Below are 9,114 nucleotides of genomic sequence, written 5' to 3'. Positions count from 1 at the left end.
CTACTTTTAATTTTGTATTCTATATTGAGATTAAGAGATTGATCACTGTTCATTATTTTTACTTTTAAATGACTCTTTGTGATTTTATATCATGTGTGTCATTTGTAGTGGGTGCTCGTTTGATGTGTATCATTTCTTATTGTAGAATCTTGGGATTGATCTAGTGTCCGGTTTAAAGTGATAAAAAAAAAACTTGTGACCGGTACGAATTTCGTGATTTATCATCCGGTAACTTACTGTGCACTGATGTACGAATTTATTTTGAGATGATGTACGCTTTCCGAGGTTTTTACCAGTAAAGTATATCAAAGTGCAGCGTACCCGGTTTTCTAAAGACGAAGTTATTTGTTACTGGTGTCTTTGAAAACAAATTGTAGGGTGTCCAATCCGCAACCATGAAATATTCAAATCTAAGAAGTTTATAACAGAGTTGGTGACTGTTCTTCGCCAAGCGCCTACTATCAAAAGTACACGTGCCTGCTCTTTTGGTAGTGACCTTGAAATGGAGGTCGCATGTAACAGAATCCTCACTAGTATGGCCAAGCGTGGTCTTTCACCTACAGCTGGTGCTGTATCTATTTAGTGAAAAGTTCTCGAATGAACGCAAACAACAAACAAAAAAGGTGAAATAATAAGAATTGAATTATGAAAGGTGAAGATAACGAACAGTGATCAATCTCATAACTCCTAAGCAACACAAAATAGAGAGTTGGACAAACACGGACCCCTAGATATACCAGAGGTGGGATCAAGTGCCTAGGAGGAGTAAGCATCCCCTGTCGACCGGTTACACCCGCCTTGAGCCCTATATCTTGATCAGGTAAACGGAGTTATCCATAGAATAGCCTATAGTATATGAAAATTAGAATATACATGTATATAATCTAGTTTGCCATTACAACCTATCATTGAGTCAAATGCTGTCTGACTTGTTTAATACCGAATATTAGACCATTCTTGGCACACTGATTTTGACAACGGATAACTGTCTATTTTGTATTGCTTATAGGAGATATGAGATTGATCACCGTTCGTTATCTTCACCTTTCATGTATAGTATTTTGAAAGCAGTGTCAATAGATACAGCAAGACTGCTGAACCACAACAAGCTGTAAATGAGCTCTATAAATTTTTAATCACTAGATCTAAAATTACTAGTAATTGCTTCTTTGGGGATTATAGGTATAGTGTCAAGTTTAACAACGGTTCATTTAATATTTATGAATCGTTCAACAATTTTTAAATTTCGTTTTCGGGTGCATTCTTTGTGCATTCGACCAGAATTAAGATAATCGAGAAATACATTTTTAACTTTGAATGATACATGTACCTCTTTTTTGTCTGAGAGATTTATCCTTTGGAAGCTGAAGAAGATATTTCTTTTGGATCTTAAAGATACATTATTCCCTTCATACAGATTCTTATGAAGATAAGTCTTTAGGATTTTTGCCATAAAAGGGCAAAAAGAAAGGTTTCCCTAAAAGAAATATATTTCTCTCAATGTTTAAAAGCAGATATAATCATATTTCTCTATGTGAGAGATTATTGAGTCAATTCTGAAAAAATGAATAAAAATGTGACTAAGATCTTCAATGACTTGACCTTTTATATATAACCGCCCCTTAGTAAACTTGGTCTTTCTTCTGTAATTTTGAAAACCAATAACAACCAACAGTTTTTTTTTTATCCAAGGGAGTCTTCTATTTGTTTGATAAAATTTGGATGAAAAATGTACATATACTTTCATTGTATTGGTACCTTTAAATACCAACAACCTAGACATTCATTTATATTCGAACTCACGGATTTGTAATTTTTTAAATATCATTTCAGTACACTCCCTTGTGCATTGAGTAAATGGTATTAGAATTTGTCTCTTTTAAAATATTTATGAAATACTAAAAGCATAGTGACATTGACGTGTATACAACAAAAGTAACTTGAAAACAGAAAGCTGATTCTTATTCTAGTTAAGCATATTTTCCCATGATGTTGAAGTCTGAGTAGGACAATCGAACACGTGAGAGATAAGTATCTGCGGTCTTTAGAATGACGCAACACAATAAGGGTGACCCAACAATATCCAGTGCCAATCTTCCCTTTGTAGGACACAGTGTTACACATAAGAATTGTGGGTAGCGACAGGAGATTCCCTGACTAAAAGTTTCCATAAGTTCGTGCATTTGTAAATAAAAAATAGTGATATACATTAATAAACCATGCAACTAATTATTCACCTTGCATGAGCTTATTTAACGTTTAAGTTTATTCATTACTACTGTCGAATAAATCATTTTCGTGGGGTCAAGTGATCGTTTATCAAATAGGAAATATTTTTTGTTAACAATGATAATTTTCTTTCATATGTCGATTCAACATATCCCTGTGAACTCGAAATAAAAGACATCACAGAGTCGTGCACTTCTGCTTCATTAACGGCAAACTAACAACTCAACTTTATGACAAACGAGATGATTTCAAATTCTCCATCGTAAACTTCCCAAATTTATGTAGCAATATTCCATTATCACCTGCATATGGTGTTTACATCTCTCAATCGATTCGATGCACAAGAGCTTGTTCTGTATATGGTCAGTTTTTAAATCGAGGCAAGCTTCTGACAAACAAGTTGATGGTGCAGGAGTTTCAACAGTCTTGTTGAAAGTATGCAATTCGCAAATTCTATGGTCGTTATAATGATCTAGTTCGCCAATACAACCTATCATTGGGTCAAATGCTGTCTGACATGTTTCATATCGATTGTTAGGCCGTTCTACAGATAACTCGTTTACCTGATCAAGATATAAGGCTCACGGTGGGTGTGACCGGTCGATAGGGGATGCGTACTCCTCCTAGACACCTGATTTCACCTCTGATATATCCAGAGGTCCATATTTTCCCAGCTCTCTATTTTGTATTGCTTATTGGAGCTATGAGATTGATCACTGCTCGTTATCTTCATCTTTCACATATTAAAACAGAAGTGCGCACCATCTCTCCTTCAGTGCTATGTGTGTGTTTTGGTTCCTGCTGACAAAGCTTGTAAAAAGATTGCCTTTCTTTGTGAGGCTCACTATTACAACTAGCTCAAATTAATAATTTTTATTTCTAAATTCAATCATCTTACTTCTACTCCAAATTCCCTTTCAAAAGAAGTTCTTAAGAATTAAGCTTCAGTTTAATGAAACGAAGAAACAAATGCATCGATCTAATTCTACGCACAAATACCTTGAAGTTGATATTAAAAACATGTTGAAGTTCCTTATTGACAATATCTAACTAGTCTTTGACAATAATATCCTCAGTACACCTTGCTTGGGTGTACGAGGCGACTAATTGGGGCGGTCTTTTGGATGAGACCACATAAACCGAGGTCTCGTGTCACATCAGGTGTGGCACGCTAAAGATCCCTTAAAGCCGTAAACGCCGAGCATAACCATGAATTTTGCAGCCCTTCACCGGCAATGGTGACGTTTCCATATGAGTGAAGGATTCTCTTGAGGGACGTTAAACGATATACAATCAACCAATACATCATTTGTAGCCTCATATACCAACAATCAAGATCTATTCCTTAAATAAATACATGGATTTGAAAGAAAAAAATCGATATAATTTCAAGACATTCTCTAGTGCCTTGAGTAAATAGAAATGATTGTTGATATATGTCTTAGATATTTCTGAAATCCTGAAAGGATCGTGAATTTTTGTTGATGATAATAAAATGCTGAATCTTCTTCTCGTTTAGCATATTTCTTCCATGATGTTGAAGTACGAGTAGGACAGTCGAACACGTGGGAGGAGATGAGCACCTGCGGTCTTATCAAGGAGGCAGCAGAATTTGGACGACCCAGCAAGATCCAGTGTCAGTCTTGCCTTTTGGGACGCTATGTTACACTCAGAATTACCGGTAATGACGCGAGATACACTGACCAAAAAGGAAATCAGTTGAGCATCTGTGAAGTCATTGTATTTGCGAGATAAAACTTGGGGCGAAAAATTTCAGTACCTAGTTGTGATTATTTAGTGCTTTATATATATATATATATATATATATATATATATATATATATATCTCCGATATAATCTTCTAGAGTGCTCGACGTGGCCTCACGGAGCTACATAAATTGATGATCAGATGGAGTTCAATCACATAACATTTATTTCTCTACAGGCTGTTTCGTAAGGGGATGGTTTCCCCTCACTCGTCGGGAGAAAAATGACATCTAACGAAAAACATCCGCGTGGCTGAGAATATGTTACACAGAAACATACTGGATAGTTGCTAAGCATGATTACACACAGGATTGAGTAAATAGAAATTTATGGGAATGACGGCAAATGCTGACAAGTTCTGAACGCTTATTCAATGAAGATTTTTCGGGATGACATATTATAAAGAATTTCTCTAGAATACAAGTGCGCCAGACCGGAGATACATGTAACAGGTGTAATTGCCGAAACAAAGATCAATGCCCGCTCAACGGTGAATGTCGCGCCCACGGAATTGTATATTTAGCTAGAGTCAGAGCCGATAATGGACAAGAAGAGAGCTACGTGGGACTAGCAGACACCGAGTTCAAATTAAGATACGCCAACCACACTCATTCATTCCGTAATTCCACGAAAAAGAATACCACCGAGCTCAGCAAATTCATATGGACATTGAAAGACAAAAATATTGACTACAAAATCAAGTGGGAAATTTTAGGAAAAACATCATCATACTCAAACATTTCAAAAAAGTGCAACCTTTATTATTTCGCCACATTGCCATCGGTAGATAATGAAAACCTTAAAGTGTATTTGAAGGTTTTGAAAAAGGTAGATGTGTTGTATGTTCATTTTTAAAAACCCGAAACATTAGCATTTATATATAAATCAATGTACATGTATGTTTACAATTTATGCTCTCATAATATGACAATTCCTTCAGGACACTTTATAATGTGAACAACACTTATATTCACCTAATGAACAATGCATTCTTGGACAATCACACTAGTAATACAGTAAAACACGCTTACAGAGAAGTGCTGGGAAATTTTGATTCGTTATAAACATAATGCGTTATATCCATCAAATGTTTTTAAAAAAAATACAGGGAATGAAAAATCGCTTCGCTGCAAGTGTACATTTATTTATGCGTGTTCACTGTAACTGGGTTTTACTGTATTTTGTAGTACATAATTTATAACTGTTGAGGAATAAAACTGTTCACTGTAACTGGATTTTACTGTATTTTGTAGTACATAATTTATAACTGTTGAGGAATAAAACTGTTCACTGTAACTGGATTTTACTGTATTTTGTAGTACATAATTTATAACTGTTGAGGAATAAAACTGTTCACTGTAACTGGATTTTACTGTATTTTGTAGTACATAATTTATAACTGTTGAGGAATAAAACTGTTCACTGTAACTGGATTTTACTGTATTTTGTAGTACATAATTTATAACTGTTGAGGAATAAAACTGTTCACTGTAACTGGATTTTACTGTATTTTGTAGTACATAATTTATAACTGTTGAGGAATAAAACTGTTCACTGTAACTGGGTTTTACTGTATTTTGTAGTACATAATTTATAACTGTTGAGGAATAAAACTGTTCACTGTAACTGGATTTTACTGTATTTTGTAGTACATAATTTATAACTGTTGAGGAATAAAACTGTTCACTGTAACTGGGTTTTACTGTATTTTGTAGTACATAATTTATAACTGTTGAGGAATAAAACTGTTCACTGTAACTGGATTTTACTGTATTTTGTAGTACATAATTTATAACTGTTGAGGAATAAAACTGTTCACTGTAACTGGATTTTACTGTATTTTGTAGTACATAATTTATAACTGTTGAGGAATAAAACTGTTCACTGTAACTGGGTTTTACTGTATTTTGTAGTACATAATTTATAACTGTTGAGGAATAAAACTGTTCACTGTAACTGGATTTTACTGTATTTTGTAGTACATAATTTATAACTGTTGAGGAATAAAACTGTTCACTGTAACTGGGTTTTACTGTAATTCGAAGTATATGATTTATAACTGTTGGGGAATACAACAGAACTACTTATATTATTATTGTTCACTGAAATTTTATATGTAAAGGAAAATTTGCAATGTACATTTCAAAATTTATATTAAGAAAATTAGATGTGGAAATAAAAATTTATTTAGAACTACTCTGCCTCTGATGACGTTACATAATAATAGTTGATTCATTGTATTTATTCATTTAATTGAACGACATGTCTTTTCAGTTATTGCTTTCTATTTTTTTTTTTAGGTCAATACGATGATTTACCGACTTGAGAAGTACAATATTCATAGAGCCTGGAGGGCGGGGTGAATTCTGTACTTCAAGGGTAGCTAAATCATGATTTTCTTAAAAAGCAAAAAGAAGAAGTCCACCGTGTTAAGAGTTTTTGATAGTAAAACACATTTTGACCAAATTATGTTGATGTTAAAACAAATATATGTCCAAGTGGTAGGTAATAAATATACATATATTTCTTTGGGCATTGTGTTTGTTTTTGCAGTCCAAAACTTCTTATTCCATCCTTCAAAGTTCTGAGTGGTAAGATCGTTAGACAGACCAATTGAATCCCCCTCACGTTTTTATAAAACGACCTTATGGTTAATGAACAGTGTTGGTTAGAGGAGTTCACCTTGTATAACTCCTGTTTCCACTGAAAATGGCTCTGCCAATGTTGGTACATTCAATGTCTATGCTGTGGAATCACCATAGTGGTTTGGTTACGTTGCCGGTCTTCAGTGAGGTTCCATGCTGTCTTAGCAAGAGCCACAAACTTCCCACTATTGATGCTGTGGAGTTTGTTTTCATAAACTATCATGACTTTGATACAGAAGGGCGATTGTCATTCTACAGACTGCTCGATGATAGTTCGCACTGCGGCTTCTATCTGTTTCGTAGTTATTTCAATCGGTTCTTCTCTTCTTTTTTGAGTAGAAAATCTTAACATCGTACCTTATAACTTTTTTTGCTCAGTTTTTGAAGCCGGACTGTAACATTGTCAAGAAGCAGGCAATGATCCGAGTCTTCTGTTCTCATAGTTTGTATGTCTTTTTCACCCCCTGTTTATATTGCGGTGTGCTCAGCCTGAATTCTGGTAACTCCACTAGTGACCCCATTCTCTTGTGTGGAACCTCCTATAACTACGTCTGTGATTTTACAGAATTAAACATGGCAGTTTTCCATTTACATTCATATTTCCAGCCACAACATGCTCTCTCATAATTATATCTTTATCTTTGTTGTCTTGTTCAACTTTTATAATGCATCTGTCACCCACAAATTTCTGCCCACTCTTGTCGAAGTTTTTCATCCTTTTCTGCCTTATTTGTTAGTACTTAGCATTCAATGATAGCAATATTTTTGTCCACGAACTATCTCAGATGATTTTTTGACTCACAGGTTTCCTTTTCTTGTTTCCAGTAGACTTCTCTTGTTACATTATTAGCTCATCTGAGCTGAAAATTCAAGTGAGCTATTCTAATCACCCGTTGGTTGTCTGTAAACTTTTCACATTTTCATCTTCTCTAGAACCACTGGGCCGATTTCCATCAAACTTGGTATATATCGTCCATGGGTTTAGAGGATTCACGTTTGTTCACATGATGGGACATGTCCCTTCAAAGGCGAGATAATCACAAAAATGCAAATATAGGGCGGGATCATTTAAAAATCTTCTTCTCAAGAACCACTGGGCCAGAAAAGTTAAGTTTACATGAAAAATTCCATTGTCGCAAGCCACGCTTATTGTTTCCATTTACACTACGTCAAATGAGGTAGGGTAGGTACTACCGGACTCTGTAATCGTGGCCAGCGACGATGGAAAATTTCCTGACATGATGTAGATTCAAATTTGCTCAAATCATGGTCCCGGGGGTAGGGTGGGGCCACAATAGGGGATCAAAGTTGTACATGCAAACATATAGGGAAAATCTTTAAAAATCTTCTTGTTCAGAACCACTTGGCCAGAAAAGTTGAGATTTACATGAAAGCTTCCTGACATAGTGCAGATTCAAGTTTGTTCAAGTAATGGCCCCTGGGGGTAGGGTGGGGCCACAATAGTGGATCAAAGTTTTACATGCAAATATATAGGAAAATCTTTAAAAATCTTTTCTGGGCCAGAAAAGTTGTGATTTACATGAAATCTTTCTGACATACAATATATCCAAGTTTTTGCAATTCATGATCCCCAGGGGTAGGGTTTGGCCACAATGGGGGGGGGGGGGGGGGGGGGGGGGGGGTCAAAGTATAATATGCTGATATACATGCATGGGGAAAATCTTTAAAAATATCTCTTGAACTATTAAACCTAGGGCTTTCATATTTTGTATATACATGTATATATTTTTTACAGAAAGACCTCTCATGTAATTCAATGACATATGATCTTAACCTGGAAGTTTGACCTATATTAATATAAATCTATACAATGCATGCATGTCCTGGACTATTTAAAGTAGATCTTTCATATCTTGTATATATATTTAATAATTTCTTATGGCAAGACCTTTCATTTCATATTATGATCTTTGACCATGTCACCTTCAACTCGGAGTTTGACCTACTTTTAATAAAAAATAACCTATTAAATATATTCTTAACTATTTTAGGTGGGGCTTTCATATTTTGTATATCGATTCTTTATGGCAAGACCTTGTACACAGTGTTGTTTGATCTTTTGACCTTGTAGTTTGACTTACTATATAAAAAAATCCCTGACCAATTCAATATCTCCTAAACTATTTAAGGAAGGCTTTCATATTCTGTATATAGGTTCTTTATGGCAAGACATTATTTTGTGAAGCTTGACCTTGTGACCTTGATGTTTTACGTACTTTTTAATAAAAATTCTTACCTATTTAATACCTCCTGAACTATTTAAAATGAGAGCTTTCATATTCTGTACATAGATTTCTTATGACAAGTTTCTTTGCTACATGTATGTGAATTCATTTTCAGTATTATTGTGATCCTTTGGGGCTAGGTTGGGGCTGCAATATGGGGTCAAAATATTTCATGGGAATAAAGATTGATAAAAAAATCTTTAAACATCACAACAGGTGAACAATGG

This window comes from Ostrea edulis, chromosome 7, assembly GCF_947568905.1.
Source record: "Ostrea edulis chromosome 7, xbOstEdul1.1, whole genome shotgun sequence".
NCBI classification, from domain to species: Eukaryota; Metazoa; Mollusca; class Bivalvia; order Ostreida; family Ostreidae; genus Ostrea; species Ostrea edulis.
This window is presented reverse-complemented; position numbering follows the sequence as displayed.